Source organism: Triturus cristatus, chromosome 9 (assembly GCF_964204655.1).
Source record: "Triturus cristatus chromosome 9, aTriCri1.1, whole genome shotgun sequence".
NCBI classification, from domain to species: domain Eukaryota; kingdom Metazoa; phylum Chordata; class Amphibia; order Caudata; family Salamandridae; genus Triturus; species Triturus cristatus.
This window is the reverse complement of record NC_140592.1, coordinates 381,036,055-381,059,426: the sequence shown is the minus strand read 5'-3', so window position 1 is coordinate 381,059,426 and position 23,372 is coordinate 381,036,055. Positions and strand designations below refer to the sequence as shown.

The window sequence follows — 23,372 nt, the reverse complement described above, 5'->3', positions numbered from 1 at the left end:
GTTGTCTATCACATCCTACTGATGTAAGCAGTTCTGTTTCCCCTCCCACTTTGCTGACTAAGTGATATTTATCTGTCCATGTTTGTCAGTATCTATTCCTGTGTAGGCCTGTACCTTCTATTTGTAACTACATGCTTACTCTGCAACAAACTGTGTATACAAGGCCCATGGTTTCTGTATTACTACCTCCTACAGTGCCTGAGGGTGTTGTATTGATGTCATCCCACTCATGAGTGATTAATAAACTTATTTTGAATCCCAGCTTCAGTGCCAATCTCTTCTTTGTTAGTCTAAGGACCCGTGGACAAACTTAAGGGTGAACCCTGCACTGGTGTGCCCCTGAAAAGGCACATTTCCACAGTTTGGCACCCGACTCGTGGGGCTCATCGGAGACGCGGCCGTCCGAAGGAGTAGTGTTGATGGAGGAATGGCATCTTGCTGAGGAGACGTCCCACACGAGGAGACCCTTTGTCTTTGCAGACCGAAGTGCTTTCTCGGTTTTCCCGATCTGACCCTCGAGGTGGTGGCCGGTCCCGACTGAGATTTCCTTTGGCGCAAGTTTCGCAGTGACCATTAGGTCGACCAAGAGATTGGCAGTTGGAGGTTGGAGACTTTTGTTTGGTAAGGTCGCTAAAGCGACACTCTTGATTTTGGATTTGCTTGGCCAAGATTCTGGTTTTGTTTGTTTGTTTATTGCAATAAATAAAGGCAGGTAATGTGGAGATTTTTCTCTACTTTGATATATATGGGATAAGTAATATTTTACACATTTGGTAGCATGCCTGCTCCTAGCACACTTCATAAGTTGTGTTGCTGTCTTGGTGGTACCAAAATGGATTTAGAAAGTAGCCAGCCGGTTCCCCTAGAGGGGACACCTAATAGGTACATGTATATTAAATACGGTATTTCTTCCATAATGTATACTACACTGAGGAACCAATATCCGAAAAAGGATCCTGATCTACGATGGCCAGTAAATGGGTCATTTGATTTTAAAAAGATTCAGTATGTTGAGCAGTGTCTGTTTGAACGAAAGAGTCAACAAGATATGTTTGATTTTGTACGAATGTGGGAGAAAGAAGTGCCTGAGAGAGTGAGGAAAGAAGAAGCTATAGCAGAAAAAGAACAGCAAAAACCATATATATAAAAAAGCATTGGAATTGAAAAATAAGGAGATGAAGGAAATAAAAGAAAAAGATAGGGAGCGTCGTTTAGAGGTAACTGGCCAGTACCCTATTAGGCGCCCCATTTATCCCATACTTAATAGACCTCAAGATGATTCTATTTTGTTAGATCGACCTCCACCTCCGTATAAATTCCCTAGTGCCCCTGAGAATGAAGGTTCTGATGAAGAGTATTTGTCTTCAGAAGAAAAAGATGAAGATAAGCAGGACGGGCAGAAGACTCGTTTTACTTTAACTACTGAATGCAAGGCTACTCTTAGATCCGCTGCTCGTAAAGCAGCTCGTGGGAGTGCCTCCACCCCAGAACTCATAATAATGGTTCAACAGGAGATAGATTTAGAGCAGTTATATTTTGTAGAGACGTTTACTTGGGAAGTAATACTCAGTTTTAGAAAACATTCTGATGATCTAGAGCCCTCTGATATAAATTCTGATTATAAACAATTAAGTGATGGCACCTTTCTTCCCTCACAGGTGCTTGATCTAATTAGGCGAGTGGTTAAATTGCACACTGACACGTTCCGTCTGTGAGAGGAGAAAAAAGCTGGTAAAACTACAAGTGAACAAACAGTTCAGACCCCGGAGCGACAAGAGGGAGCTACGGGATAGATAAAGATACTAGTGATATTGAAGTTATTATGAAACCAATGCGTGAAGCAGCACCTCTGTATGTTCCCCCAAAGGGAGCGGGAGCGAATGATGATAAAGATTCAGATGATGCAAAGGGATATTTTGTTTATAATTGGGTCTACACTCCTTGGAGTAGAGCAGACGTTATGGCTCTTAAAGCTGCTTTGCCCGACCCACAGAAAAACCCGGCCGCTTTTTATGAAGAAGGGGAAGGAGCTATTAGCTCCTGTACTATGACTCTGCCAGATATTGACATGTTTTTTGGACTTATTTTGCCCCCTGATATGTGGAGATCAATTCGAAAGGTAGATGATAATGTAGCCTATGGTGATACTTGGGTGCATTTAGAGCAAATATATGCGGCTAGAGAGCCTGCGAAGAAACCACAACAGGAGATATTAGATCTTTCCAAAGCTATTGTGATTAAATTGAAAACTCTTATAACCCCTAAGAAAATAAATTGGACTACATTAGCGTCTTGTAAACAGAAAGCGGATGAGTCCATTTCTGATTTCTTTACACGATTTCAACAGACATTCCATGATTTTAGTGGGCAGTCATTGACAGATGACACGGGTAAGCATCTGTTTGTCGACAAATTTGTCGCTAACATCTTGCCAGAAATAGCTAGTCGCCTAAAGGCCAGCGAGAGTTCATAGACTACGTCTTCCCCAGTCTCCCTTTTGACTATGGCTCAGTATTATAAGCATAAAGAAAAGAGAGGGACCCCTTGTAAAGATCAAGGGAATAGGGTACTCTTCCAAGTAGAAACTTTCAATCCCTTGATAATATAAATATAGACAGAGTCTTTAAAGAGAGGTCAAGGGAATAGGATGCTGTGTCTTGACAAAGATAGCGGCATAAATACAGCCCATCGAAACGCGTCGACGCACAGGAATTGACACAATCCAAAGAACCGGGCATTCACTTGTAGTGATAAATAGAGTCAGATCCCACAAGTGTATAATCCCTTGAGCAGTTGATAGTGGATGTGTATTTAATGACAAAGTGTATTGTCTTTTTAATTTTTTTTTGTATTCTCTCTGTCATGCAGGCTCATAACAGGATGATGCAATATATTTGAATGTTTGCTTTCCCTTTTTTTAGTGAGAAATGCTGTTCATGTAATTGTGTGATATACTTTTTAAAGTCTTCTTCTTTTTTGTATTGTAAATTGTGATTTAATGTGTCGATAAGAGCAGAACAGGGACCATGGCGAATCATGGCTTTTAACTGAATGTACTATATGTGTCTATTAAATAAATGTAAATTAATTTTTAACTGATTTGTGTACATAATGATTGTAGTGTGTTAATTGATTAGGTTAATTCCTGGGTCATCAAGGGACTGCTAGGAGACATTAGACACAGCATCCTATTCCCTTGACCTCTCTTTAAAGACTCTGTCTATATTTATATTATCAAGGGATTGAAAGTTTCTACTCAGTATTATAAGCGACAGGAATTGGAAGCAAAAGGCAAGGAGGATAAAAAGGTTAAGGATTTAAAAACGAAAGTTATGTTGGCTCAAGTCTATGGTCCCTCATTTAGAGGTGGTGATAGAGGTGGACTTGCGATGTATTGCCCTGGTGTACCCCCTTTCCCTCGACTTTTGTCTTCCGATCAGTGCGCTTATTGTAAAGAAATTGGACATTAGCGTGCTGCGTGCCCTCTTTTGCAAGGTCAGCAGTATCAGCGGGGTAGAGGAAGTATGAGAAGCCACCCAGGGAACACAGGAAATAGGGGAGGCATGGATAATCATACCAGAATTGAGGCAGTTGAACACAATCCAAATTCTTTTAATACCTTTGATAGACGAAACCAATACCAAATGTCTGATTATTCGGCTGATGGTCCTTAGGATTCTGATTATGCATAGGAATGCCTAGGATGGGGTAAGGAACCGGTTGAGGAGTCCCTATGTCGATGCAAACTTCTTGGGTTCTACTGATCAGTTTCTGGTTGATACAGGAGCTACTCATAGTGCTCTGTCTAAACAATTGGTTCCTAGGGCTCCCGTCTGGCACATTGATAATATTGATAGGGTTCGATGGGACACCTACACTTAGCCCACTGTCACAGCCACTTGCATTTAGTCTTGATAAATTCACTGCAACGTGTCCATTTCTGCTTTCCCCTAACACGTCGGATAACATTGTGGGTATCGATATGCTTAAACATTTTCGTGCTACAATACGTTGTTTCCCTGAAGGTGTGCTTATTTTAAACGATAACTATCCAGTGGTTGAGAGGTCTTGTCTTATTAAAGCGGATATTGCTTTGGCATCGTTACGTAGTACCTTGTGGGCTATATTAGATACCGATGTGGGACAAATGGTTATCCCACCATTACATATTCAAGTGAAAGAAGGTGCTTATTTGCCTCAATTGCCCCAATATAAAATATCTCGGGAAGGTGAGGAAGCATTGATACACATTGTTCAGGATTTGATTAAGGTGGGGGTTGTGGAAGAAATCCCTTACAATACCTGTAGTAGCCCCATTCTTCCTACTTTGACAAAAAGACACTGATTCTAAAATATATACATTCATCATTGACTTGCGAGAGGTCAACAAGATTGTAGTGCCCCAATATCGGGTAGTCTCTGACATTACAACACTTCTTACTATGGTTCCTCCTACTGCAACTACATTCAGTGTGATCAATTTGAAGAATGCATTCTTCTCGATACCTATTCATCCTGACAGACGTTATTTGTTTGGCTTCATTCAGATTTTGTAGAGCTCCACAAGGGTATACAGAGTCCTAGCATTTATAGCCAGGCAACAGCTTGATTCTTTCCCTGTACCGAAAGGGGATCAATATGTTGATGACATCTTGCTGGCTGCTGATACCCCTGAACAGTGTGAAGAAGGAACACTGTTATTGCTATCATTCCTTGCCTCTCATCATCACAAGTCTCTTGGAAGAAATTGCAATATTGTAGACAGTAGGTTACCTATTTAGGTTACCTCCTGTCTAAGGAGGGACGTGCACTTACACCAGATCGCATTCAAGCTATTTTAGACATGCCTGTGCCCCGTACTCAGAAGGATGTTCGTGCACTGATTGGCCTTACTTCTTTCTGTAGGCAGTGGATCCCTAGCTTTTCTCACATTGTTAAACGCTTGTTGGCCCTTTTGACTAAGGACACTCCGATGCCCCTCCCATGGACTACTGAATGCCAGCATGCTTTCCAACAGTTGCGTCAAGCTCTTTGTTCTGCACCAGTATTAGGAACTCCAGACTACACTGAGGCTTTCACACTCTATGTACACGAGAGGGACGGTTGTGCTCTCTCAGTTTTAACACAGACACACGGTGATAAGCAGCGTCCTTGTGCATATTTCTCAGCTGTCCATGATCCAGTCGCCCGTGCGCTGACTGGGTGTTTTCGAGCGGTGGCGGTGACAGCTGTGTCCATACGTCAGAGTGAGGGAATAGTCTTGTCACATAGATTGCTTGTGCTAGTACCCCATTCAGTTGATGCTGTTTTAAATCAAACGAAAACACAACATTTGACTAGTGCCCGCTTGACAGGATATGAATTGACATTTTCGGCGCCTCATATCACACTGAAAAGATGCTCGACTCTGAATCCTGCTACATTATTGCCAGTTCCAGCCACTCCGTCCCAGTCACAGGAGTTACATGATTGGATATCCCTTACTGAAGAACAAACAAAGGGTCTTGTTGACCTACAAGATACGCCCCTTTCTAGTGTTGTTGGGAAACTGTGGGTTGATGGGTCCTGCTTGAAGTTGCCTGATGGCACGACATCCGCTGCCTATGCAATCACAACACTTCAGACAGTAGTTGAGACAGCTCGCATTCCACAGAAGTCAGCTCAGGCAGCCGAATTGGTAGCACTGACAAGAGCATGTGAGCTTAATACAGATCTGCTCGTTAACATCTACACCGATAGCCGATATGCTTTTGGAGTGGCTCATGATTTTGGGCAACTCTGGAAGGAAAGAGGCTTTCTTACTTCACATGGGACGCAACTAGTGCATGAGGAATTAGTACACAATCTCCTTACTGCCTTGACATATCCAAAGTGGCAATTGTTAAGTGTAGCGCACACAAGAAAATGACTGATAAAATAGGAAAAGGCAATGCCTTTGCGGATCACACAGCTCATGAGACTGCAATGCAGTGAAGTACTACACCCATGTATGTAGTTAAGTCACAGGCTGAGCGTTGGCATGATTCCAGGCAAGAGGTACTGGATATGCAACGATCTGCTTCTGTTGAAGAATTAGACCAATGGTTTAAGGAGGGAACATTGGATGATGAGGGCTGTTGGGAGGAATAAAGAAATGACAAAATGGAAGTTACCCACAGCCTATTTACATCCTATGATTCACATGGCACATGGGCTGGCACATGTTGGAGCGTCCTCAATGGCAACGCAACTTATGCAAGTTTGGGATCATCCAGATATTGCCGGCACAGCTAAAAAGATAGTCCAGTCTTGTCTGATTTGTCTCCAATATAATCCTGGAAAGGGAACACGAACTCCAGCAGGAGGGTTTGCCATACCTACTGCACCTTTTGAGGTCCTGCAAATGGATTACATACAGCTTGAGCATTGTAACAACTTAAAGTATGTCTTGGTAGTGGTTTGTGCCTTCAGTAAATGGGTGGAGGCATATGCTACGAAAGATAATACAGCTCTTACTACAGCAAAGGTGCTCCTAAAGGAGTTTTTCCCCAGATATGGCATTTGTGAAGTTTTGTAGAGTGAAAAGGGACCCCATTTCATTGGGCAAGTTGTTGATTACCTTATGAAAGGATTGGGAATCAAGCAGAAGTTCCATGCTGATTTTTACCCACAATCAGCAGGGCTAGTGGAATGTTACAACTCTACCCTCAAACTAAAATTGGCCAAAATACAGGCTTCCACATCTTTGAAATGGCCCGATGCACTGCCATTAGCATTGCTATCCATTAGACCGATACCACATACATGATCTGGCCTCACACCGTATGAGGTGGGATTTGGAAGGCCAATTAATTTTGGGGGGATTCCTAAGCCATGCCCTATACATGATGTATCCTATGTATTGATGAATGACTATTTATCTCAGTTGACTGACAGTTTGTCTTCTATTTATCAACCGGTTCGGAAGACACTTCCAGACAGGTCGCAAGGTGAGGGCCACTGCTTGCGCCCTGGAGATTGGGTGCTGCCGAAATCCTTCCAGAGAGCCAGCTCCCTAGCATCCAGATGGCGAGGCCCTGAGCAGGTGCTCTTGACTGCCAGGACTGCGGTTCGAGTGACCAACTGGAAGAACTGGGTCCACGCAACCCATTGTCGGAAGGTGTTGCAGGACCTAGTGAGCCCAGTTGTGTTGGCAGATCATCGCGACATCCTGGACACAGAGAAAGGACAAGCCACGTCACCTGAAGGACCTGAGGAAGTCTTCCCGGACCACACGATCTCTGGTACTTCTCGATACCAGCTGCGACCCCAGAAGAGAGACACTTCGTTGCTGAAAAAGACTGTTTGAGCCACTGTCCTGGGTAGTGAAAGACTGAGTTACAAAGGGGGGGACTCTTTTAGTGGCTACTTGTCTCAACCTCAGCGAAGAAATAAAGTCTGCCCAGGACCTTAGGCCACCTTCTGTTCCGTTGTTCAACGGCAAGATGAACATGCCTGCGGAGAAGAAGTCAACTGCTGCAAAAGTCTGTGATTGAAAGAGTATGTTCATTTTTGAACTCACTTTAATTATTGTTCTGATTGCTACAATAACATGGGTTGTAGAGGGAGTAGCTCCTGCTCGAAAACTACTGACTGCTACTACTCCTGTTCCCATTGAGCACCGATATTTTACTCTTCCCTATCATGAAAAGCAACACCAAATGTCATATCTCAATAACACTTTCATACAAATGTTGCATCACACCCATAATGCTATGAACATTACCAACTGTTGGGTGTGTGGAATGATGCCAGCTCGTCAGAAAAAGGGAGGAGCGCCTTTCATTCCTTTGCCATTTTCACACAATGGCTTCTGCAGAGCCTGGTTTGCACTATTGTGGGCTTCTCATATTGGTAATATTACCAACTTTGATGTAGGAAGACTTAACGCTCAGTTAAATAGAGTCTGTTACCCTGAGGAAGGATATCCACAAGCTAAAGGAACTGTATGAGAAAAGGAGGAGTATCGCTGAGGATATTCCTCCACGCACTATGTTTTCCCTAACACTTGACACTTGTCAAGAGTAATAGGCCTCCTGTTATTGCTGTTACTAGAGCTCGAGCAGACCTTTGTGTGAGCAGTATTGGCAGTATCTCTGTGGGAAAAAGTGACTGTACTACAGTGCTGAACATTACTGGATTGAACAATAGCAGTTTTTGTCCTCACATAACACCTATTTCATTTGTGGAAGTAAAGGCTATTACCACCTTCCTATTGGGTGTTTAGGTAGCTTTTTTGTGTCCTTTTTGCTACCACCTGTGTTTTTGGCACCTGCATCCTACCACAAAGACTATAAACTGTATAATGACATTTCTAAGACTCGATTTAAGAGGACAATAAATCATGATGAGGCGGATCAGACCGATACTGCACTGCAGCAGTACGTTGACTTTAATTTGGGACTATTCTTCTTTGTTGGTGCGGCCTTTAGAAAAATAAGGCGCTTAACACGTGTTGTAGAAGCTGTAACCAATCAGACAGCCATGGCCCTTGGAAATATCACAGAAGAACTGCAAATAACGAGAATTGTGGCACTCCAAAATAGGATTGTATTGGATGTGAACCTGACAGACCGTGATGGAGCATGCCGCATTATTGGGAGCCAGAAACCGCTCCTAGGATGCTTGATTCCGGTCCAGGGAAGACATGGCTTGGCAGTTCGGGCTGGACTGTTCCCATGAGGCACAGGGTCAAGACTGATTTGCATATGGCCATGTCTAAACTGGGGTGGTGTAGTGGGCAAAAGAACGATGGATTTAACCCAGATCTCTTGACTGGGGGAGAATGTCTGCATTGTCAGCATTCCGTCCATCAATTGTTTGTTGTAACGCATTATTGGGAGCAGCTGCTGTGTCTACATCCCTGACCACGCCCCTTCAGTTTTTGAAGCAATTTCTAAGCTGCACAAGATAGCCACTGAAATCCATCAGGATTCAGGAATGTGGACTTTGACTAGATGGCTATGGACTATGTTTACTGTATGGGGCTGGAAGATATTGTCAGCCCTATGTATATTTGTTGCGATCCTTTTTATCGGTTGCCTATGTATCCAATGTGGCCCGATGCTCTGTTCCCATTGTGCTTCTACCTGTACTTGTGGTTCGTGCATTGGTATAGCGCTGACAGTGCGCTGGGAGGGTTTATGCTCACGTGTTTCTAAGCTTTTAAATTGCACCATTTCCATTTTTAAAAACAAAGTTTGCTGAACTTATATTTTAATTGTATCATTTTGATTTTTTGTTGAACGTAAAAGCTGCTGGTTGAGGCTTACCTTGCGAATGTTGCAACGCTATCGCGGTGTCCGCCTGTAAGAGCGGATCCACATAAAGGTTAGAGCTCTAGTTCTTGGCTTTGTCCAGCACTTCCCACTTCCTATTTAAACCCGGATGCTACGACCGCGCGGCGCGCGCAGCGGGTGTGCCGCTGGTGCGCCTTAGCCCATCTGCGCCCGTCAGCGCCCGGAACGCAGCCAGCGCCAGGGCCCCTGCCCGTTTTACAAGGTATTCTTACTCACATAGCCAACCCATGAGCTACAATCCTGGTAAATGTGTGCTCCATAAAATACAGCTGGATTCTCTTCCTTCTTGCCTTAGACGTTGTAACATTTGTGGTTGGATGGCCCCAAACCCATCCTCCAATTATATGACTAAGGACTCCGCTGGATATAGGCTGGCCAACAAGAGAGCTACCATTTCCCTGCGAGATAGCAAGGGCTTCCAATCAGCCGCTCAGACTTCTGATCTTACAATAAGATCTCCCAAGCCATCAAGTGCATCTTACTTAACACTAGGTCAATGATCAAGCACAAGGTTCACTTAGAGTGCCTGATCCAACTAGAAAATCCAGATCTGGTTTTTCTCACTGAAACCTGGACAAATGAAACTAATGAGTCGGACTGGAATGCGGCAATTCCAGCCGGCTACTTTGTCGCTAATTCTGATAGAATTGGGGCAAAGGGTGGTGGAATTGCTATAATTTCACGATCCCATTATACAGTGAGAATTACTGTAGAACCCACCTAGGATGCCGAGGCAATATCCTTCAGTATAAAACATAACAACCGAGAATTGTTTCCGGGTCTTCTGATCTATAGACCTTCAGGCCCTAGATCCTCTTTCACTACCTCGCTCCAGACCTATCTGGAATCATGCCTAGACACCGAATCATTCACGGTGCTAGGCGATTTTAATTTTCATTTGGAAGCCAATAACAATTCTGATACTTTTTGTTTAATAGATAAGTTAGCTGGCTGTGGGCTGAATCAGATTGTTAGCGAGCCTACGCATCAAGCAGCACATACACTAGATGGCATTTTTACAAATAACGCACTTATAGAAGTTAAGACTGTTATGTCCATTACCCTGGTCTGACCACTCGGCGGTACAGTTTACCATCACGCCTTAGACATCCAATGGTGGTCGCAGGAACAGACCTTCGGTGGTCAAATTCCGGGCATGGAAATCAATATGTAACAAGCATTTACAATGCAATGGTCTCGGCATTGGTAAAGTTAGAGCTATTGGCATTGCTCATGACATTATTTTTGTTTATGTTTTTGTTTTTAAAACATTTAAAGAAACGGCATTGTTATTTACAATGTCAATAGCTTAATCACTCTCAAATGCGAGACCTATTGCATTTGCACCCACACACAGAGCCACCTACACACACACTGATTAAGCTATTGACATTGTAAATAACAATGCCGTTTCTCTACATGTTTTAAAAACAAAAACATAAACAAAAATAATGTCATGAGCAATGCCTATAGCTCTAACTTTAACAATGCCAGGTCATAAAGTAGGATAGTTCATCAATGTATGAACAGATAAAAGTGAGTAGCCCTAGTGATAATCAAGTCAGTCATACTTTTTTGGAGCTGTCATGTGAATTGCCCTTCTACATAAGTAGTATAAGACAGCCAAATTCAACAGCTGATCAGCGTGTTCTAAAGACTCAGTATGCATGGGATGAAAATAGAGGCATCCGGCATAGGCAACGCAATCTGACTGTAAAGAGCACTGTTCACACATTGTCAAATGCATTGACTTAATTTATTAACGAAATACAGGGACAAATATCCCATTGGTGGATTTCTCATCAATACACAACCCACCAGCAACATCAGCTCAGCCAGTCTCCTACGTAGCACCCCATGTGAAACCTGCCTAAATGTTTTCAAGCATTGAACAACCTGACATCATACACTGCTTCACTTACCATTGCCAGGAAGTTAATACCTACAGTGCAGGCATGTCATTCACAGGGCAACCATGCACTACAGGGCCTCCGCAGAAGATCGGTAAATGGACAATGTTCATAGCTGCCTAGCCTCGACCTAAAAATGTAGTTGAGGTTTCCTTATACAAAACATCTATCTCGATGAGTGGTTACTGCTGTTGAATTTCTGGAACATTTAATTACACAAAAACATTACTTTCTGTAATTTGTTCATGCGACATAACTGCGATGTAACTCACCAAGTGTCACCTCTAAAGTACTTAAATGTCAGACTCTGAAAAATTGCAAAGGTGGAAATGTCATACAGTGTAGGCAATTGAAAACCAGACCGCCAGAAGCATAGAAAATTTAAGCACACGCACCCTGCTGGTGATGCACCTACAGATCGGCTCCTGAACCCAGAGAGCTCTCCGGACCAGGGCTGAAAAGTGCATTCTCCGCTCTCTTCGGTACACTACATGCCGGGACTCAGAGCCATCAAGGAAGGACTACCAACTTAGTAACGATAGGCGAGGGACTGTGAGCCGCAGTGGGCAGAGAAGAAGGACCACTCACTTAGTAATTAAAACCAAAATGCTACTACATTATTCGATTAAAAGTATCACGTGAAACAACTTTTAAAGGACAGTATATGCCACTGGTGGTAGCATGGGCAAAACAAACGAAAGACAATATCTCGTCGTGTCTCTGGCGGCCTTGCTATTATGAAGGGTGCCAAGAAACACGGTAGCCTTATCTGTAGAAACATTTCAACCAAGTTTTTGATACAGATAACAATCCACGCACGCTCTACAGAGGGTTGGACGCAGCATTAGGAAGGCATGTACACTACTTTGGGTGCTTTCTTGCCACTCCCACAAAATCAGTACCCTCTTCCAAAATGGCGGCACGAATGACTGGCACGTCGCAGCTGTGCGAATGGATTACCCGCATCCAACCCAATTAGCTTATTAATACCTGTCAACGAATCACTCGGAGCCTGACGTTTGACACGCCGCGCGAAGCATCATAAAAACAGGACACCATTTAGTTGTTTACTTCCTCTCAGAGTTCTGCTACTGACTCTTTAGCTTACGCTCTAGAACTAGTTGCAGGGAAAAAAAGTAAACAATAAGCTCCGCAGAGGACAGGGTGAGGAGACCAGGGCAGCAGCTGTACGCAGGGGGAGCGGACGATCACACCACTGCCTTTCTCCGAGGCTGAGAAGAAAATGCCTCGGAGAAACGCCACGTCCTTTTCGGATTCGTGTTTTGCTGTTGTCTCCTCCCTGAGACTTCTCGCAAAAAACACGCCCCCCGATCCGAAAAGGACGGGGCTTCAACGGAGTGACTGGACCTCTTCTCCAGTGGCTGGCCAGCATTTAAGAGGCCAGCCAATGGAGAACAGGAGAGAAGAGGGGCGGGTGCAAGCCCCTCTTCTCAAAGTCACTCAAACTCATTAAATCTCGGAGCGAGACTGCGCAAGCGCAGCCTTTCGCAGCCGAGACCTAAAAATGACCTATTATTAGCACTGTGTGAAAGGCCTTTAATCCCTACTGACCCTAACCAAGCTGTGACTGTTTTCGACAGCTGGCTCAACAGAGCTGCGAATAAAGTGGCACCAGAAGTGACGAAGCACTCTCGAAGAAAGTTAGCCTTGTCTCCCTGGTATTCGGCAGAACTCAAACAAGCTTAAATTAAATGTAGGCAAAAGGAACGCATTTGGAGATCTGAATATAGCATGTCACATAGGAAAGATTACTGTGTAGCCTTAGAAGAATATAAAATTGCAATAACCCTGGCCAAAACAGCTTATTTTACCACTAAAATTCAGGAGGCCACAAACTCCCCAAAAGAACTATTTAAAACTGTCTCCGCTCTGATGAAGTGTCTGCGGGACACAACGTTCACTCCAGACCAAAGGTTTGTTGACAAGCTGGCAGGTTTTTTTCGAAGCAAGGTCGAGTCTGTATATAATGAACTGCTGAAAACAGTTGAGGTCGTAGGGAGTAACCATCCAGCGAAGCCTGAGGACAAGGTCTCTCATTGCCGCCTAATGCAATTTCCACTGTTGGGAGAGGAGTAAGTGGCTGACCTCTTGCTAAAAACCAAATCAGGGTCCCCCCTAGATCCCTGCCCACCGCATATTCTACAATTGGTTCCAGGAGAGATTAGCGTCTCACTGTCCCCAATATTAAACCAAATCGTAGCCTAACACCTGGAAAAAAGCCTGTATTCGTCCTGATATAAAAAAAAAATAAGTTGGATCCCTCAGATGAGAAAAACTACCGTCCTTTATCGTGCCTACTGCTACCTGCCAAAATCCTGGAGAAGGCCATGAACTCAGAATTGACAACATATTTAGAGACAAATAATATTCTTGACTCTACCCAACATGGTTTTAGATCATTACATTCTACTGAGTTGGCCTTGATCATGGCAACAGAGGAAATTCGGAAGGTGATAGATGGTGGAGGAAGGGCTGCATTGATCTAACAGCAGCCTTCGACACGGTGAACCACACGGTACTAGTCCGAAGGCTGCAGGACATTGGTATCAGTGGTACAGCACTTGCCCTCCTTACCTCTTTTCTATCATCCAGGTAACAACTGATTTTTTGGGACGGCTATCAGTCTGAAGAGGTCACACTCCCTGGTGGAGTCCCACAAGGCTCGGCCTTATCCCCTACGTTGTTCAACATATACGTAGCCCCCCTGGCTCGAATTATAAAAAGCTATGGCTTTTTGCTGGTGTCATATGCTGATGACACACAGCTTATAGTGTCTGTAGCACAATCAGTGGATGTAACGGCTTCCCAATTCTGCAATTGTCTTTCTTCCCTGATGTCTTGGATGAACTCTAATTTCTTAAAACTGAACGCAGATAAAACAAAGGTGGTGGAGCCTGGAAAGAAAGTATCGGTTTGGAGCCAATTATGGTGGCCAACTGCAGCCGGTACCTGTCCGGGACCGGTTAATAAGGCAAGTAACCTTGGCTTTATGATCGACAAAGACCTCACCTTGGCACCACAGATCAATCAAGTCTCTTCAGCCTGCTTTTTCAGGTTAAAAGGCCTAAGGAAGATTCTTCCGTTTATCCCTCTCTCTTTGAGAAAAACTGTGATAGAAGCCATGGTCTTATCGAGAATTGATTATTGTAATGCTCTTTATTTTGGTGCAGCTCAACTCTCCAAACTTCAATCAATTCAAAATGCGGCAGCAAGAGTTCTGCTCAAACTACCCAAACATCATCCCACATCCACTAGTATAAAACAACTTCACTGGCTCCCAGTGAGATGACGGGTCGATTTTAAGACACTCTGCCTGGTACACAAAGCCCTCTTTGGTAGTGGGGCTAAAGATATGCAATCCTTGTTTCTTCAATATGTGCCATCGCGTCCTTTAAGATCCTCCTCTCTTGGATTGGTACACCTTCCAAAGATAAAAAAAAGCAAGGTGTGGAGGTAAATGCTTTTCTTTCTTAGCGGCCAAATTGTGGAACTCCTTGCCCCTACAGTTGAGACTTCAGCCTAGGAGATCGGTGTTTAGGAAGGAAATTAAAACATGGCTCTTTACCCATCCCTGAACCTGTTGGTCGCTGTCCTTGCACCCCACTTACCGCCAAGACGTCTTGGCAATAGTGCGCTCTATAAATAACTCAGTCAGTCAGTCTGTACCTTATGTATACCAGCTAAACAAAATGTCAAGAATGTAAATGCCCGACTAGTAACAGACCAAGAAATTAGTGAGTTAATGATGATTGATGTCCATGATATCTTCCATGCTCCTTCTAAATCACAAAGATGTCTTCAGCTAATGCTTAAAGGGCCGTCTGTGGAAATCGAAAATAATTGCTCTTAGCATGAGCTGAAGCCATCTTGTTTGCAGCATCCATTTTGTTAGCCTTGTGATTCTGCCGTCTTCACTGTTGCCTGCTTTTCTATTCTGCTTGAGTCATCAACCTTAGTTAACTCCTTCTGTACTGAGCCAGAGCAATGTATGAGCTCAGAAAGGCCTGTAGCTGCTAGAATGCACCTGTTTGATAATGTAACTGTCTATCATATCCTACTGGTGTAAGCAGTTCTGATTCCCCTCCCACTTTGCTGACTAAGTGATATTCATCTGCCATATTTGTCAGTATCTATTCCTGTGTAGGCCTGTACCGTCTATTTGTAACTACATGCTTACTCTGTAACAAACTGTGTATAAGAGGCCCATGGTTTCTGTATTCCATGTACTACCTCCTACAGCGCCTGAGGGTGTTGTATTGATGTAGTCCCACTCACGAGTGATTAATAAACTTGTTATTTTAAATTCCAGCTTCAGTGCCAATCTCTTCTTTGTTAGTCTAAGGACCCGTGGACAAACTTAAGGGTGAACTCTGCACCGGTGTGCCCCTGAAAAGGCACATTTCCACAAAGCAGGCTTCCTATATGGCCTTTGGTGGCTGTGGTACAGTCTGGGTAGGAAGCAGCTCTCCCACTGCCTAGAGAGTTGTGCTGCTGGAAATAATCGCTGGTGCTTGTGGTGCAGCTTTGATCTGAAGGCAGCTGTCTTTAGGTCGAGCCTGAGTTAGTGCTCATGCGTTGCTCTGAGAGACTTGCTGTAGTAGAGTATGGAAGAGAAGCCCTGTCCACTATCCGCCCATATTTTTCATTGGCTTGTGTCTTTCAGGCACATGCATCAACAGTTTTTGCGAGCGCAAATGGTGCGATTCACAAAAAATCGTCCGTTTGCGCCAGCAAAAAGGCCTTTTGCAATGCATTAAAGTTTTAGACACTCGCAATTTAAGAAATCACAATTTATTGCAATTTCTTAATTTGCGATTGCATTTAAGGAATCGTAATTTGCGATTCCTTAAATGCAATTTATGTACCCCTTAGAAATAGCAAATTCGCTATTTGGGGCCGCAAAATACAGAGAAATTACTCTGGTCTGTATTTTGCAAAAACCTTGAGAGATGCACTAAAGTGCATTTTTCAAGTTTTCAGGTTACACACACACATGCCCTTGAGGAATGTGTGTGCACAACACGGGTGCACATCACAATTTCAGGGGTGCAACAGGGTGTCATTTTGACACCTTTGCACCCTTGAAATTGCATGCGCAAAATGCGCCTGCAAATTCTCATTCATGCCTATGGGCCTGTAGGCCCAAAGGAATGAATGGGAAGCCATTCCTTAATTGCGACTCGCAAATTCGCTATTTTAATAGCGATTTCTACATGCATAGGTTTTTGAGAGTCCCTAATTGCGACTCCCTAAGAATCGCAATTAAAGTCTCACAAAAGCATTTCTTGATGCATGTACCCCTTTGTCCTTTGTAAATACTAATTCAGTAATTGGCTTGTTAGTCCCTCCTTAGTATGTTGATCACAGGGCCTGCCTAATTTGAAACATATTTGAATTGGAAGTACCCAATACCGTAACGCCGATATTTCTCAGTGCACGTGAATAGAACGGAGTCTCGGAGAAGGGAATTTCTCATCTAGAATTTCCCTGGCCAGTACATCAAGCTCGGCTGGTCAGAAGAGAAACGTATTCCGTGACATTGCACGGCTCTAATTCTGAACACAGGGGCAGCGGTGCATCACAGGGCATACAGACCACCCGCTCATTTCCACCAGGTTTTTGGACGCCTCCCACTTCTCACATTCCCAGAGGCGCCTCCCATTCAGAGAACTCTGGTGGAAATCGGTCTAGGAATAAAAGTTGCACACCTCAACCTGTTTAGGGTTCCCGATGGCTGTGGTGTGGAAATTGCAGGCTTGGAGGAGCTCCTGCAGCTGAAGAACCTGAGCCGGAGGAGGCGGGCAACAGAGACTGACGCGCTCTGAGAATCCCCCTCCAACCAGATCCAGAGGAAAGCCGAGAGAAGAGGGGGAAGGAGGGAGAGTGAGGCGAGAGCCATGCATGCCACCAGAAACTCACTCGCCGCCCGGGCATGCTGGCTGGGGTGGAGCCCCGGGGGTGTGGCATGAATATCTGTTCTTTCCTTTTTCTTTTTTTCTCTTCTCTTTCTCGTCTTTCTCACTCTTTCTCTCCCTCGCGCAGCGTTATCTTTTTCACTCACTCTCGCCTTTTTCTCCCTGCCCATTTCTCCTGGTTCTGCTTATGAAGTTTCTCTCTGGACTGGCGCGTGTCTGCCTCTCTCCTCTTTTCGTTCTCCACCCGCAGCCGCTGCAGCGCCTCTCCAGAGACAGGAAGGAGAAGTCTCTGTGGCTTGAACTTTCTTAATGTTTAGGGAAGATTAGGGTCTGTGCAGGCAGGAACTGGGGTCTGTGCAGGCAATGCAAGTGCTTAACCAGCCTGTGGAGGGCATCTGTGCAAGTTAAAAGAAGGTATCCAGCTCTTTAAATGACACTAAATAGCCGGGACTTTGTCATTTCTATAGACCGCTAATTTAGCAGTGTACGGTGACTGAAGTGGATAGGGTTTTGTCCAAGATCACACAATTCCGGCCAAGTAGAGAAGGAGGGATTAGAGTTTATATGCTCACCATATGATACGATGGTGCATATAGTTAACGCATGCACATAATAATAAATGAGCTTGCCGCGTGGCTTGTGTCTTTGTCCTTCGTAAATGCTGGCTTCTAATTCAGTAATTGGCTTGTTAGTCCCTCCTTAGTACGGCCTTCTCTTCATTTGTAACGTTCCATGGCTAGTGGCCCCTTTACTTCAGATGTTACACGGTAGGTGTTATATACATTTGTAAGCAAGCATTTGCAATGCAATACGTCTCCCATTGGCGAAAGTTTGAGCTATTGGCATTAATAACAATGCCTTTTATTGATGTGTTTAGAAAACCTGCTTACAAGAAGGCTGTCAGTAAAAGAGGCGCAGTTACTATCAGCCTTGCTTCTCGTAAGCAAGGCTGTACATAAAACCTGCACGCGTAGCATAAACATGCACTTTGTACTAAGAGCAGTAAAATATTTATTTATTTTATAGTACTTGCTTACGAGAAGGCCGTCAGTAAAATAGGCGCAGTTACTATCAACTTTGCTTCTCGTTAGCAACGACTATAAGTACAAAGTGCATGTTTATGCACCGCCTGCAGGTTTTCAAAAGACATAAATAAAAGGCAGAGCCATTTACAATGCCAATAGCTCAAACTCTCGCAAATGCGAGGCCTATGCATTACAAATGCGTGTTTTACATTTCAGTGAAACACTCCTTAAAAATGCATGTGTTTGCAGGCTGTTTCCCTACTCTCTCTGCACGTTGCGGTTGTCCTGTTGTTTTCCCATCGCTGCTTCTCCTGTCGTTGTTGCACCATAGCTCCTTCGGTGCTCCTGACGGCTCCTGGCCGACAGGAGTCCAGTAGGGAAGGTGTTGGTATATTCCTTATGTTGGAGCGCCATCTAGAGCAAGTCCAGTAGGGAAGGTGTTGGTATATTCCATATGTTGGAGCTCCATCTAGAGCAAGTCCAGTAGGGAATGTGTTGGAATAGTAGCGCACAATGCTTTCCAATGGGGCGACCAGATGGACGGGCTTCCCTGGAAGTCCCGATGAGGGCTCATTTGCCTCCCCGATCCCAGCCATGGCTCCAGGAGGTCGGGCACGTCCATGCCTTGGGTCCCCTCAGTCTCGGGGTGTGCACGGGTTACCAGAAAGAGGGGTAGCTTTCCTCCAGATTACTAAGGGCAGGGTATGCCAGAACACCCCTCCCGGGCTGGCGGTTCTCTGCCGGGGACCAGATGGGCAATGCCCGTGCAACACCTCCCAGGCGTCTGGGGTCCCCTTCTCCAGACCGCGGCGTGGCAGAGTGCCCGGGAAGGGCTCCATGGGTCCCGTGCAGTCCCCCCCCGGGCATGTGGGCCAGAGAGCTCCTGCAGGCTTCCCCATGCCTGAGGCCCAGCCGGGGTCTCCAAGCCCCCGGGACGCCAAGCCGCCGAGCCTTGCTAGGGCAGGTGGGTTGCCCTACCGGGAAGGCTCGGCCCGGCTCGGGGCAGGCAGATGGGAGTCCTTTCGGTCCCGGCCATCTGGTCGCACCTTTCCCCTCAGCCATCTGGTCGCATGCAATGCTTTCCAATGGGGCGACCAGATGGCCGGGCTGCCCTGGAAGTCCCGATGGGGGCTCATTCGCCTCCCCGATCCCAGCCAGGGCTCCAGGAGGCCTGGCTGGTCCGCGCCCTGGGTTCCCTCCATCACTCAGTGCGCAAGGGTTCCCAGAAAGAGGGGTAGCCTTCCTCCGGATTACTAAGGGCAGGGTATGCCAGGACACACTTCCCGGGCTGGCGGTTCTCTGCCGGGGACCAGATGGGCTGTGCCCGGGCAACACCTCCCAGGCGTCCGGGGCTCCCTCCTCCGGCCCGCGGTGTGGCAAAGTGCCCGGGACGGGCTCCATGGTTCCCGGGCAGTCCTCCCCAGGGCGTGCGGGCCCCGGGAGCTCCCGCGGTCCTCCCCGTGCCTGAGGCCCAGCCGGTGTCCCCGAGCCCCCCAGGACGTGCAGCCCCCGAGACCTGCGAGGGCAGGTGGATTGCCCTACCGGGAAGGTCCGGCCTGGCTCGGGGCAGGCAGATGGGAGTCCTTTCGGTCCCGGCCATCTGGTCGCACTTTTCCCCTCGGCTATCTGGTCCCACGCAATGCTTTCCAATGGGGCGACCAGATGGCCGGGCTGCCCACGAAGTCCAGATGGGGGCTCATTTGCCTCCCCGATCCCAGCCAGGGCTCCAGGAGGCCGGGTTGGTCTGCGCCCTGGGTCCCCTCCGTCACTCGGTGCGCACGGGTTCCCAGAAAGAGGGGTAGCCTCCCGGGCTGGCGGTTCTCTGCCGGGGACCAGATGGGCTATGCCCGGGCAACACCTCCCAGGCATCCGGGTCTCCCTCCTCCGGCTCGCAGCGTGGCAAAGTGCCCGGGACAGGCTCCATGGGTCCCTGGCAGTCCTACCCCGGGCGTGCGGGCCCTGGGAGCTCCTGCGGTCCTCCCCGTGCCTGAGGCCCAGCTGGTGTCCCTGAGCCCCCAGGATGTGCAACCCCCGAGCCCTGCAAGGGCAGGCGGGATCCCTACTGGGAAGGCTCAGCTCGGGGCAGGCAGATGGGAGTCCTTTCGGTCCCGGCCATCGGGTCGCACCTTTCCCCTCGCCCATCTGGTCGCACGCAATGCTTTACAATAAGGGCAACCAGATGGCCAGGCCGGCCTGGAAGTCCAGATGAGGGCTCATTTACCTCCCCGATCCAAGCCAGGGCTCCAGGAGGTCGGGCGCATCTGCGCCTAGGGTCCCCTCCGTCTTGCGGTGCGCACAGGTTACCAGAAAGGGGGTAGCCTTCCTCTGGATTACTAGGGACAGGGTACTCTGGGACCCCTCTCGACCTAGCGGTCCCCAGCCAGCAGCTGGACGGGCCAGGATGCCGCCCCAGCCCTGGGTCCGTCCCTGGGCCTGCCACGTGGCAGGCTGCCCCGGATGGGGTCTGGCGGGCCTCCCCCTTCTGGGCTGGGTCCAGGGGCCCCCCCACCCCAAGCTCCGTCCTCGGTCCTGTCGCGTGACAGGGTGTTCGAACGAGGTCCCGCGAGCCCAGGGAGGCTGCCCCTTCGCCTCTGGGCCCGGGTGCCCCAGCTGGGATCAGGGGCCCCGCCAGGCCCCAACTCGTGTGCTCCAGCCCTGGGCACCGTCCCCCAGCCTGCTGCCCCGCCAAAGGCCCGGGACGGGGTTGCGTTGTGCCCAGGGAGCCTCCCCTTGCTTGGCTGGGTTCAGGAGCTCCAGCCAGGGCCCCTGAGGGCCCCGGGGTGGGCCGGTGCCCATGCGACCACACCTCTCCACCCCTCCAGCGAGCCCTCCCGCCCAGGCGGGTGGGCTCCTTCCCCCAGCAGGCTCCTGAGAGGGAGGGGTGTGAGAAGGGTGTCCGGTCGGGGAGATGGGCACACGGCCCCCCGAACCCACCCCGTCAGCAGGTGCGGCTACCTGGTTGATCCTGCCAGTAGCAAATGCTTGTCTTAAAGATTAAGCCATGTACGTGTAAGTACACACGGCCGGAACAGTGAAACTGCGAATGGCTCATTAAATCAGTTATGGTTCCTTTGATCGCTACATCTGTTACTTGGATAACTGTGATAATTCTAGAGCTAATACATGCCGCTGACCTCCTGGGATACGTGCATTTATCAGAACAAGACCAATCCGGGCTCGCCCGGCCGCTTTGGTGACTCTAGATAACCTTGGGCCAATCGCACGACCCCGTGACGGTGACTATACATTCGGATGTCTGCCCTATCAACTTTCGATGGTACTTTCTGCGCCTACCATGGTGACCACGGGTAACGGGGAATCAGGGTTCGATTCCGCATAGGGAGCCTGAGAAACGGCTACCACATCCAAGGAAGGCAGCAGGCGCGCAAATTACCCACTCCCGACTCGGGGAGGTAGTGACGAAAAATAACAATACAGGACTCTTTCGAGGCCCTCTAATTGGAATGAGTACACTCCAAGTCTGGTGCCAGCAGCCGCGGTAATTACAGCTCCAATAGAGTATATTAAAGTTGCTGCAGTTAAAAAGCCCGTAGTTGGATCTTGGGATCGAGCTGGCGGTCCGCCGGGAGGCAAGCTACCACCTGACCCAGCCCCTGCCTCTCGGCGCCCCCTTAATGCTCTTAACTGAGTGAACATTAGAGTGTTCAAAGCAGGCCGGTCGCCTGAATACTTCAGCTAGGAGTAATGGAATATGACTCCGGTTCTATTTTGTTGGTTTTCGGAACTGGGGCCATGATTAAGAGGGACGGCTGGGGGTATTCATATTGTGCCGCTAAAGGTGAAATTCTTGGACCGGCGCAAGACGAACCAAAGCGAAAGCATTTGCCAAGAATGTTTTCATTAATCAAGAACGAAATTCGGAGGTTCGAAGACGATCAGATACAGTCGGAATTCCGACCATAAACAATGACGACTAGCGATCCGGCAGCGTTATTCCCATGACCCGTTGAGCAGCTTCCAGGAAACCAAAGTCTTTGGGTTCCGGGGGGAGTATGGTTGCAAAGCTGAAACTTAAAGGAATTGACGGAAGGGCACCACCAGGAGTGGAGCCTGCGGCTTAATTTGATTAAACACGGGAAACATCACCCCGCCCGGACACAGAAAGGATTGACAGATTGATAGCTCTTTCTCGATTCTGTGGGTGGTGGTGCATGGCCGTTCTTAGTTGGTGGAGCGATTTGTCTGGTTAATTCCGATAATGAACGAGACTCCTCCATGCTAACTAGTTACGCGACCCCCAGCTGTCTGCGTCCAACTTCTTAGAGGGACAAGTGGCGTTCAGCCACACGAGATCGAGCAATAACAGGTCTGTGATGCCCTTAGATGTCCGGGGCTGCACGTGTGCTACACTGAACAGATCAGCATGTGTCTACCCTTCGCTGACAGGTGCGGGTAACCCGCTGAACCCCGTTCGTGATAGGGATTGGGGATTGCAATTATTTCTCATGAACGAGGAATTCCCAGTAAGTGCGAGTCATAAGCTCGCGTTGATTCAGTCCCTGCTCTTTGTACACACCACCCGTCGCTACGACCAATTGGATGGTTTAGTGAGGTCCTCGGATTGGCCCCGCCGGGGTCGGCAACGGCCTTGGCGGAGCGCCGAGAAGACGATCAAACTTGACTATCTAGAGGAAGTAAAAGTAGTAACAAGGTTTCCGTAGGTGAACCTGCGGAAGGATCATTAACAGCGGAGGGTGCTCGGGTGAGGACCGGGACTTCGGCAGGCCCCTTCCCCCGGGAAGGCCCAACTGACGCGCGAGGGATGGGGGAGGCCCCCATCCCCTGTCCCTCTCCGAGACGGAACCCAAGCTCACCCGGCACGACCCCCCCCCCAAGCGGCGGGGGGGAAACCGAATGGCAGTGCCTCCCCTGGCTGGTACCACCCCTCCCTCGAAAAGTCCCTGGCGCTGGCTGGGCCCTCCTGCGTCCCGAGTCCCAGCCGACCGGGTTCCAGGTGACCGAGGAGTGGTCCTTCTCGCGCGGCACGCCGACCTGGAAGAGAAGGGGCTGAGGGCCTGCGAGGGGACCCCGGCTCCTCTCGGTGGGAGGCGTGCGGGATGGGGAGCTGCCAGGCTCTTCCCTTCCGGCGTCTCTGACCCAGGCGAGGGTGGTGGTGGGCTGATCGCCAGCCCGCTGGCACAGCTCGGGCTGCCCGGCGACGGA

At 47.8% G+C, this 23,372-nt stretch overlaps 1 pseudogene; it reads left to right on the top strand.

Annotated features, from left to right (window-relative positions):
• The first annotated feature begins 21,140 nt into the window (after window positions 1-21,140).
• Window positions 21,141-22,893, top strand: LOC146797999 (18S ribosomal RNA; annotated as a pseudogene).
• Window positions 22,894-23,372: the final 479 nt, after the last annotated feature.